A 12,611-nucleotide genomic window follows, 5' to 3' on the forward strand; every position below is an offset into this window, starting at 1 on the left:
ACTCTTCTGTGTGCCCATCACACCGTTGTGCAACTTCCCTTAAAAAACAGTTTTTCTTGGCTCTTTGGGTCTTTATTTGTGTCATATAAAACTTACATCAAATAAATTTATATGATTTTCCCTGGTTCATCTGTTTTTGTAACAAAGTTCTGAGCCATGAACTTCGTGAAAGATGAGGAAAAGATAATAATATTGTGATATATGACCGGTTATATGACTGTGTTAAATGATGTTCATATATCATGCCACTTATTTTCCTATTCATTGGCACTCTTAAATGTAGACATTATCATTGTTTTACCCATAAACATAATAAGAATTAAAAGGATCAATAATTTATCCAGGATCAGAAGACACGGCAGAACCAAAATTCTTATTCAGATCTTTCAGACTCTACTTCCCTCCGTAGCAATTCTCTCCTTGTTATCAGCCAGAATATGGAATCTCGTATTACAACACTGGTATATTGCCTCTGCATGAAAAGGACTAATCAAAAAGGCAATGGCCACTTTATTAACCAGAGTTTGTCACCATGTGATCATGAAGATTCAGCAGCAGACATTGATTCAAAGAAGGCCTGCAATAATAGATGCCCTTCTAGGAGTGTGCTTGCAAGGTGATATGGGCTCCTCTTGCACAATGGCAAGCGTTATGTTAGAATTGCTTTTGTAGGGAATCTGTCACAGTAATTGTGCCCTTAGGACATTTTTCTGCACCTGAGAATTACCAGATTTGGTATGAAAATCAGTATGACACCCAAGCATGGAAATTAAGAAAAAGCACTTGAGTAAATTCCTTCAAAGAACACCTGTTGGATCCCGTTAACCCAGGACTTGTGCATGGAACATACGTCAGACTTACAGAACTCCTGGGAAAGAAAAGATTTCCATGGGTGACTTCAACTGAGGAGGACATCTTGATGATGAGTGAGCCTGGTGCCAGAGTGTTTCTGGCTCACATAGCCTTGACCTCAAGCCAGAGCAGAGAATGGATTGTGGTGTTTGTTCCAATCATGCTGTCCATGTAAAGGATAAACCCTCTCTCTTCTCCTGGATCAACCTGGGAGTGACCAGCCTTCCACAGGCCCATTTCACTGGCGTGGAAAATGAAGCCCTCAGAACAGAAGTTGTAACGCACCAGAAAGGGTGTCTGAGTGACTCCAAGTAAACAGGCCCAGCTTCCAGAGTCACCAAGAAGCTGAGCATTGCTTTTTTTAGCTGGAAGAAGGAAAGGCTGTAGTTTTTACAAAGAAATCTCATGATAAATGTCAAGAATATGAAGTTAATGAGTTTTCGTCTGTTTTAAGAATTATTATGACTTCTTTTCAGGTTTCATACTGAGGAAATGGTCAATTACGGATTTATTAAGTGCTTAAAAGATGCTTATCACCTTAACGTAGACTCTGATTTCCCAATCATTGTAATTATAAGAATTGCATAAATCTACACATGCTCCAGCACCAGCTAGACCTACTGTTAATAAGGGCAGGAGTCCACAGTTCTGATTCTAAAGAGAGGAACACATGACAGAGCCTGCCATGTGTTGTCCATTGAGCAGCTCTTTGGGAAGATGAACAGGCAGAAAACAAACAGCCTGGTGACACGAATCTGTGTTTACAGGCTTTGATAAAGGAATGAGGTCATTTCTGCTTCCTGGACTTTGTTTTTCAGGGTTTGTTTTGTTTTTCTTCTCTATAGTGAGGACTGTGATATCTTCAAGGGATTGATCTCAGGTGAACTGGGAGAGTGAGTTTGTAAAGGTCTGGTAAAGTCTAACGTCTGACAGATGTGTACTATCTTGGATTAGACTGAGGGAGGTGGAAGGAGAGCAACCCCGGCCACCGTCATTGTCTTCTCCAGGGAGATCCCTGGTAAGAGGCAAAAGGTCAGGGACTGGGCCAGCACCGCGGCTCACTAGACTAATCCCCCGCCTGCGGTGCTGGCACCCCGGGTTCTAGTCCCGGTTGGGGCGCCGGTTCTGTCCTGGTTGCTCCTCTTCCAGTCCAGCTCTCTGCTGTGGCCCAAGTCCTTGGGCCCTGCATCAGATGGGAGACCCAGAGGGGGCACCTGGCTCCTGGGTTTGGATCGGCGCAGCACACTGGCAGTAGTGGCCATTTGGGGGGTAAACCAACGAAAGGAAGACATTTCTCTCTGTCTCTCTCTCCCTCTAATTCTGCCTGTCCAAATATATATATAAAATAATATATAATATATATTATATTATACATAATATAACATATATTATATACAATAAATATTGTATATAAATATATAATACATATATTTGATACATAAAATGTTCAATATAATATATAATATATAATATATATAATTATTATATTATATAATATTGATAATATATATTATATAATATATTATATGATATATATAGTATATATTATATATAATATAATAATATATTATATATATTATATTAATTATATATAATATATTATTATATATATTATATAATCATATTATATTATATTATACTATATATTATATATTATATATAAATATATTATATAATTATATTTATATATTATACATTATATATTATATATAATAAATTATATATAATAATTTATATTAATATATAATTTATAATAATATATAATAAATTATATATATAATAAATTATATAATATATATTATATATAATATATATATAAATATAATTATATAATATAATTATATATTATATAATTATATAAATATATAATAATATATAGTATATATAATTATTATATTATATAATATTAATAATATATATATTATATATAATATATTATATGATATATAGCATATATATTTTTATATATTTATATATAAAATATATAAATATTATATACTATATTTTATATATAAATATTATATATAAATATATTATATATAAGTATATATTATTTATATTATATATCATATTTTATGTATAATATATATTTATATTATATATTAGTTATATAATATAATATATAAATTATATATATTATATATCAATATATTATATATATTATAATATAAATATACTATATATCATATTCATATATAGTATATATAGTATATTTATATACAATATACATATATAAATATATATAAAATAAATGTATATATAAATATCTAAATATATTTAATATATATTTAATATATTTAATATGTAATATAATATATAATATAAATTGTGTATATTATATAATATATATAATTATATTATAATATATAAGAAATATAATATAAATATATATAATATAAATATATGATATGAATATATATAAATATATGTTATATATAAATATATATTATATATAATTGTATATTATATATAATATTATATTACATATAATATTATATATATTATATATAATACATATATAATATTATCTATAATATATTATAATATATAATATAATTACATATAAATATACTGTATATTATATATTATGGATCATATATATTATATTATATATAAATATATATGATATATAATACATATATAAATATATAGTATATAATTATATTTAAATATTATATGTATAAATATATATAAATATTATATACATATATATTATATATATCATATCATATATTATGTTATATATTTATATATTATATTTATATATTTATATATATTATATATCATATATATTTATATATTATATATTTATATATAATATATATTTATATATTATATATCATATATTATATATCATATATATTTAAAATATATATTTATGTGTTTATATATTATATGAATATATTTTTATATATTATAAATATATTTGTGAATAAATGTAAATAAGTATATAATATATATAAAATATAAATATATATATATTGGTCTGGGACCTAGAGAGCCTGGGCCTCGGAAGAGGGTTTCGCAGAGTCCCAGAGGCTCTATACTTCTGGATTCTGCTTGCCACATCATATGCTTTTACTGGAAGTTCTTTACTCTAGAGATCCCCTCAGTAGACCAGGGTATTCGGCTCCCCCCGAAAGGGGGAGGGTGGTTTAGATTCCTTATCACCTTCATTTCCAGCCTACTACTCCCCTCGTTTCTCAGGGCTCGTACCTGAACTTCAGGCGGTGACATGATAACCACATGGTAATGGGGCGGTAGAGGGGGTGGCACCAGGCACACAAGGGGGAGGAGAAAGAGGAGGAGGACCAGATTCCCTCGTCAAGTTCAGGCGTTGAATCCTTATGAAAATGCTTTGCTAGCCAAATCTCCTAGGCAATATCTACGTGAATGGTTAACTCCACTTCCGCATTTCTGGGCATGTTCCTGTGGTGGCACACAAGCCAGAGCAGGAGCCATGAGAAGCAGCTGCACTTGTTTGATTAGCCTGATAGGAAGCAGCCTCTTGGTGCTGCAAGGGCCGTCTGTGCTGAGAGCTGGCTGCCCCGGGATCGGGTACCAGGCTGAGAGGTTTTGTTCTAAAGCCGAACCTTATTATCTCTGATCTCGGTTTCTAATGGACTTTCTGTTCTTTCTTGCAGCTGCAGGACAAGCTCAGTGAGGCCTGCATCCTATGCTGGGACTCAGTGCTGTGTGGACTTGTTACCTGGCTCAAGGTTTACCTGAACCCCTTTCTTTCCCAGCATGAGTTTCTGTACAAATAAAGTAAAACTGATGAGTCTTAAATGAGGCTAGAAGAGGTAGATTGTGATCACAGAAAAAAAAAAAAAAACCTCTTGCTAGGATATCCTTCACTGGGTATGCCGCAACCATAGGAAAGGACCACGTTAAATGATTGCTTACTTCTCATGTCTCTTTCTTATACTTGAAAAATACTCCAGTAGCATCTTTGTCACTTGAAACTTTCTACATGAGTGAGGGTGATGATCTCACTTCAAGTCCTACTTCTGCCACATATAAGTTACAGTACATACCCCAAACCCGGGTTTCTTCAACTGTCTTCAGTGCTTGTGACGAGCCAATACACGGCACATACATATACATACATGCACATGTGTGCACAAGATTAACACACATGCAATCCTGTACACACAAGACATATAGTTGTGCACAATGCAAACACACATACCACCACAAATACTCACTTGCGAACATAAACACCCAAACTCAGAATAGGGCTTACAAATGGAAGCTCCTGCTATTTTGTCATTGATGGGTTTCTCCTGCTTGGTCTTCCTTGGTCTTCCTTTGTTCTTTGTGCTTTTCTTGCTTTGCTTTGTATTAGGACGGCCAACCCCTATGGGCTGTGTGGCTCAAGCTGCTGGCTTCCTGACTTCTTGGCTGGGTCCAGCCGGTGGGGCAGAGTCGTCAGACTGGATGAAGAAGGGGGCCAGGGGATCTCCTCGCTTTCCTCTGTTCTTTAATGTCTCAGGTCTGAAACATCTTTTCTGTGACCCCCGTTACCTTGTGAAGCTGTGGCCCTAGATGCTGATCTGTCGTCCTTTGCTTCACATGACAGCTGCCTCCTGCTGTTGCTGGTCCCTGGGTCATCTCACCATCCTTATTTGACTTTTCAGCTCCTCCATCACCCGTGCACTGAATGAAGTCCTTCTATTTTATTATTTTATTTTACTTTTAAGAATTTATTTATTGACTTGAGAGGCAGAGTTACAGAGAGAGGACAAGACAGAGAGAAAAATCTTCTATCTGCTGGTTCTTTCCCCAAATGGTCTCAACAGCCAGAGTTAGTCTAATCCAAAGCCAGGAGCGAGGAGTTTCTTTGGGGTCTCTGATGCAGATACAGAGACCCAAGCACTTGGGTCATCTTCTACTTTCCCAGGCCATCAGCAGGTTGCTAGATCAAAAGTGGAGCTGCTGGGACTCAAACTGACACCCATAGGGGGTGCTGACACCACAGGGGGATGCTTAACCTAATAAGCCACAGCATCAGCCCCAAAGTCCTTCTATTTTATATATTTACTTTTTAAAATTTTATTTAAGTTATACAAGTTTCATGTATTTCATATATACAGATTTAGGAACATAGTGATACTTCCCACCCTACCCTCCTTCCTGCCCACGCTCCAACACTTCTTCCTCTTCCCTCTCTCATTCCCGTTCATAATTTTTATAAGGATCTATTTTCAGTTTACTTAACGACTATAAAGTTAACCCTACACCAAGTAAAGGAGATCAACAAATAATATGAATAAAAAACAAGTTGTTCCTCAATGGGGGAGACAAGGGCTGTAAACAATCATCAAATTTCAAAATGTCCATTTCACTCCAATACATTACATTTTAGGTACTCTTATCAGTTACCTCAGATCAGGGAAAACATATGGTATCTGTTTTTTGGGGAATGGCTTATTTCACTAAGTATAAGTGTTTCAAGTTGCATCCATCTTGTTGCAAAAGACAGGATTTCTTTTTATTTTCTTTTTTATAGCTGAGTAGTATTCCCTAGTGAATATATACCATAGTTTCTTTATCCACTCAACAGTTGGTGACCATGTGGATTTATTCCACATCTTAGTTATTGTAAATTGTGCTGCAATGAACATGGGGCTACATAACTCCTCCATATGCTGATTTCTTTTGGTTTGAGTAAATTTCCAGGAGTGTGATGGCTGGATCATTTGGTAGGTCTATATTCAGATTTCTGAGGTATCTCCATATTCTCTTTGACAGTGGCTGCACCAGTTTACATTCCCACCAACAGTAGACTAGGGTACTGTACCCCCACATCCTTGCTAGAATTTTTTTTTTAAATTTTTTTAGAGTTTTTTTTTTTTTTTGACAGGCAGAGTGGACAGTGAAAGAGAGAGAGACAGGAAGAAAGGCCTTCCTTTTGCTGTTGGTTCACCCTCCAATGGCCACCACGGCCAGCGCACTGCAGCCGGTGCACTGCGCTGCTCCGATGGCAGGAGCTAGGTGCTTCTCCTGGTCTCCCATGGGGTGCAGGGCCCAAGCACTTGGGCCATCCTCCACTGCACTCCCTGGCCACAGCAGAGAGCTGGCCTGGAAGAGGGGCAACTGGGACAGAATCCGGTGCCCCAACCGGGACTAGAACCCCATGTGCCGGCGCCGCAGGAGGAAGATTAGCCTATTGACCCGCAGCGGCGGCCCCTTGCTAGCATTTATTGTTTGTTGATTTCTGTATGTGAGCTCTTCTAACTGGAGTGAGGCAAAATCTCACTGTGGTTTTGATTTGCATTTCCCTGATGGCTAGTCATCCTGAGCATTTTTTTTTTTATTTGTCTTCTGGCCTTTTAAATTTCCTTTCTCAAAAAATGCCTGTTCAAATCCTTTGCCCATTTCTTAATTGGATTGTTTGTTTTGTTGTTGTTGAATTTCTTGAGCTATTATGGATTCTGGATGTTAACCCTTTATTAATTGCATGATTTACAAATATTTCCTCCCATTTTGTCAGATGCCTCTTCATTTTGCTGAGTGTTTCTTTTGTAATGCAGAAGCTTCTCAGCATGATGTAATCCCATTTGTCTACTGGGGCATTGTTTGCCTATGCTTCTGGGGTATTTTCCATGATGTCTTTACTTATTCCAATGTCCTCTAGTAATTTGATGGTATTGGATCATAGATTCAGGTCTTTAATCCATTTTGAGTGCATTTTTATGTAAGGTGTGAAGTAGGGGTCTAGTTTCATACTTCTGCACATGGAGATCCAGTTTTCTCAGCACCATTTGTTGAAGACACTGTCTCTGTGCCAGGGATTTATTGTGGCTCATTTATGAAAGATAAGTTGGTTGTAGGTGCATGGATTGATTTCTGAAATTTCTATTCTGTTCCATTGGTTTGCATATCCTTCTATTTTAAGTACTCCTTTGGGTTCTGCCTCCTGATTTATTGTTCCGACTAGGGAAACCTCACACAGATATTCATGTAAGAGAGAATTTTGACAAGATAGGTAAAATAAGGAACACAAAGTGCTGCTGAAATAACCCAACACAAATGACATTCAGAGGGACACATGGGGGAATAAGTCTCAGGAAGCAATTAGGAGTGCGGTATCTTTTCCTGGTCATAGTATCAGAATACCATGCTTGATTGCAGGCATCATGCCTTTTGGAGGAGCAAAGCTCATGACCACTAACTGTGGTCTAGAAGGAGGGCTCATGCAGGGTTATGTGGAGTAGTTATTATGTTGAGTATGGACATGACACAACTGAGAGCGGATGTGACGCTGTAATCATAAGATGTAAGAGTATGGTCAGGGTCTCAGGACGCGGTTGCTGCTATACATAAACTGCTGTTTTAGCCACCTTACTCTGGTGGCTGAAGAAGTTAAGAGAAACAGATCAGGGAAATACAAATAAAATCAGGGAAATACAAATAAAAACCACAATGAGGTTTCACCTCACCCCAGTTAGAATGGCTCACATACAGAAATCTACCAACAATTGATGCTAGAGAGGATGTGAGGAAAAAGGGACACTAACCCACTGTTGGTGGGACTTCAAACTGGTAAAGCCACTATGGAAGTCAGTCTGGAGATTCCTCAGAAACCTGAATATAACCCTACCATACAACCCAGCCATCCCACTCCTTGGAATTTACCCAAAGGAAATTAAATTGGCAAATAATATTTATTGCAGCTCAATTCACAATAGCTATGACCTGGAAACAACCTAAATGCCCATCAACAGTAGATGGGATAAAGAAATTATGGGACATGTACTCCATAGAATACTATACAGCAGTAAGAAACAACGAAACCCGGTCATTGGCAACAAAATGGAGGAATCTGGAAAACATCATGCTGAGTGAAATGAGCCAGTCCCAAAGGGACAAATATCATATGTTCTCCCTGATTGGTGAAAACTAACCGAGCACCAAAAAGGAAACCTGTGGAAGTGAAATGGACACTATGAGAAACAGTGACTTGATCAGCCCTTGTCCAGACTGTTGATGAACAACTTAACACTTTATCCCTTTTAGTACTTTTTTTGTTCTACTTAATACTATTGGTTGAATTCTGTAATTAACACACAATTATTCTTAAGTGTTTAAATTTAACTGAAAAGTGATCTCTGTTAAATGTAAGAGTGGGAATAAGAGAGGGAGGAGATGTACAATTTGGGACATGCTCAATCGGACTTGCCCCAAATGGTAGAGTTAGAAATGTGCCAGGGATTCCAATTCACTCCCATCAAGGTGGCATGTACCAATGCCATCTCACTAGTCAAAGTGATCAGTTTCAGTTCGTAATTTATCATAATGATAGGATTAAGAGTCAAAGGGATCACATAAACAAGACTAGTGTCTGCTAATACTAACTGATAGAACCAAAAAGGAGAGAATGAGCCAACATGGGAAGCGGGATACACAGCAGACTCATAGAATGGCAGATGCCCTAAACAGCACTCTGGCCTCAGAACCAGCCCTTAAGGCATTCAGATCTGGCTAAAAAGCCAATGAGAGTATTTCAGGCATGGAAGCCAAGACATGGTGGAAAAAAAATTAACCTAAATGAAAGATGACTGTGAGTGAGATCCCGGCGGAAAGAACAGGCCATCAAAGAAATCAAAGAAGGAGGTATCTTTCTCTGAAGGGAGGAGAGAACTTCTACTTTGACTATGACCTTATCTAAATAAGATTGGAGTTGGCGAACTCAAGAGGCTTCCATAGCCTTGGCAACTCATGACAAGAGCCTCGGGTGATTACTGATGCCATAAACAAGAGTGTCAATTGTTAAGTCAACAACAGGAGTCACTGTGCACTTATTTCCCATGTGGGATCTCTGTCTTTAATGTGTTGTACTATGTGAATTAATGCTATAACTAGTACTCAAACAGTAATTTACACTTTGTGTTTCTGTGTGGGTGCAAAGTGTTGAAATCTTTACTTAGTATATACTAAATTGATCTTCTGTATAGAAAAATAATTGAAAATGAATCTTGATGTGAATGGGATGGGAGAGGGGGCAGGAGATGAGATGGTTGCGGGTGGGAGGGAGGTTATGGGGGGAAAAAGCCACTGTAATCCAAAAGCTGTACTTTGGAAATTTATATTTATTAAATAAATGTTGAAAAAAAAGAGAAACAGATCCTGAAAGTTTACAGGATTTATTATATCCAGAGTTCCCTTCAGGGAATACAATTCATTCAGGGTCATTCAAGGAAGCAGCAGGGCCAGTTACAAGGTTGAGTGAGAGGATAGGCAGTTTCATTGTGGTTTTCTTGTAAGGAATGGGCAAGGAAGGGTTAGGGGTCCCAGGATTGACTGATTTGAACATGCCACCCCAGTGAAATTAATGTTCATGGTGTGACAGTGTATGACTTAGGACTACTGAAAATCTCTTTTGGGGTATCCTAGGATCTACTTAAAAAACCACTAGTGAGGCTTTTGTAGATGCTAAATAATAATCAATTTGCAAAAATTAAAAATATGGTTATTAATGCAGCTAAATATTATGCAACCTTAGAAGGTAGCCTTGAGTTTCTGAATCTACTTTTCCACCTGTGAAACCACGTATAGTTTCATGTTTTGCATTTTATATCTGTTTACTTGTTTGTTTTACCCATATCCTCAGGAGAGAAGGCAGTTTAATGAGTTTGCTCACCACTCTGTACTCAATTCCTAATGTAATATCTAGCATATAGCCAGCTCAATAAATGTTGCTGAACTATATCTGATTGTTCCGCTTGCTCACCCTTCGGATTTGTGATCACATAGAGTATCCTCCAAGAAGGATGGGGCTCTGGAGGGCATTAGTGCTGGCTACTTTCAGGATCTTTTCTAATCTGAGGGATTGCAAACAGTTGATGGCTTAATCAGACAATTTTGTTTTACAAACCCTTTCCTGGAAGTTACACAATTCTCATCCCAAATTTGATTGACTGTCAAGATGTTAATTATCACACAAGTAAAGGACCAACAAGAAAATCTTCCAGGTAATTTTCCTCTGAGAGTTTCCATGTGGGTCTGTCAACTGCTACCTCAGTTAAATGATGGATTGATGGGTGAAAGGGAAGCACAAAGGGTGCCCAGTTTAATGGCTTGCTTGAACTCACCAGCTAAGGAAGTTCATCTGAGTTCTGAATGATCCATCTGACATGTCCTTGGCAAGGTAATTTTTGGGGCTCAATCCATGTTATCTAATTTTTAAAATGTAGTAGAATTTATTTATGTTTCCTTTTATATAATGGTCTAAAAGTCATCAATGTCCAGCAATACTTCTTGTGTGTGTTTTTTGTTTTTGTTTTTGTTTTTGTTTTTGTTTTTGTTTTGACAGGCAGAGTGGACAGTGAGAGAGAGAGACAGACAGAGAGAAAGGTCTTCCTTTTGCCGTTGGTTCACCCTCCAATGGCCGCTGTGGCCGGCGCGCTGCGGCCAGCGCACCGCGCTGATCCGATGGCAGGAGCCAGGTGCTTCTCCTGGTCTCCCATGGGGTGCAGGGCCCAAGCACTTGGGCCATCCTCCTCTGCACTCCCGGGCCACAGCAGAGAGCTGGCCTGGAAGAGGGGCAACCGGGACAGAATCCAGCGCCCTGACCGGGACTAGAACCCAGTGTGCCGGTGCCGCAAGGCGGAGGATTAGCCTGTTGAGCCACGGTGCCAGCAACTTCTTGTGTGTTTTAACACTACATGTCCAATAGACTCATAACCATGGACAGCCACAATCTTCTACTTAAGAAATTCATTCATTCCCAGGTGAGTCTTATTCATGTTGATGATTAAATGGTTGAGAAGATACTCTCTTCTTGAGAGTGCCTACATTACTCTGAACCCTTTGATCATTTTTTCAAAGATTTTATTTATTTATTTGAGAGGTAGAGTTACAGACAGAGAGAGGGGCAGTTAGAGAGAAAGGTTGTCCATCTGCTTGATCACTCCCCAAATGGCTGCAACAACAGGAGCTGGGCTGATCTAAAGCCAGAAGCCAGAAGCTTCTTCCAGATCACCCATGTGGGTGCAGGGGCACAAACCACTTGGGACATCTTCCACTGCATTCCTAGGCCATAGCAGAAAGCTGAATCGGAAGAGGAGCAGCTGCGACAGGAACCAGGGCCCATTTGGGATGACGGTGCTACACCACAACACTGGTCCCTCTTTGACTGTTTTGAAGTGGTTCTTTTGCCTTGTTAAAGAGCACTTTTTTTCACTATCCAAAGACCATTCAGAGACAATCACTAAGCAACTGTTTCAGGACATGAAATTCCTCACCCTCACCTCATTTCAGATGTCTAGATCAAAAGCTGAAGACAAATTTGTTCATGGTCTAGACTGGAACATATATGTGCTGCACTTGCTCTAGAAGGAAGTGGGTAATTCATCAGAAGAGCTTCAGAGTCTAATTAATATGTATCAGCAAGAAATAGGAAGTATGTAGGGCAGTGGATCTTAAAGGCATTGATCTATTGAGGCAGGTAAGAAATACAAGGCCGCTATAGGAACAGGCTCCTGTCACTGGAAAAGAATGCCTGAAACCACCCATAATACACTGTTTGGAAAGCTCTTTGATGCTTGCAATACATGACAGTCCATTGTAGATGATCCTGGTAGATACTGGAATGCTTAGGTAAACTATTGAGGATAGGGTCACTAGGCTCAGAGAGATGGGTATTCTGGAATTAGTTTTTTATATAAGTCCAGGGAAGCCACCAGCCTACTCATTGCACTGTTGTAGGCAACAAAGTTTAAATGCTAACCAGAGAGCTTTGAGTTTGTAGACTC

Source organism: Lepus europaeus, chromosome 14, assembly GCF_033115175.1.
Source record: "Lepus europaeus isolate LE1 chromosome 14, mLepTim1.pri, whole genome shotgun sequence".
Classification (NCBI taxonomy): Eukaryota; Metazoa; Chordata; class Mammalia; order Lagomorpha; family Leporidae; genus Lepus; species Lepus europaeus.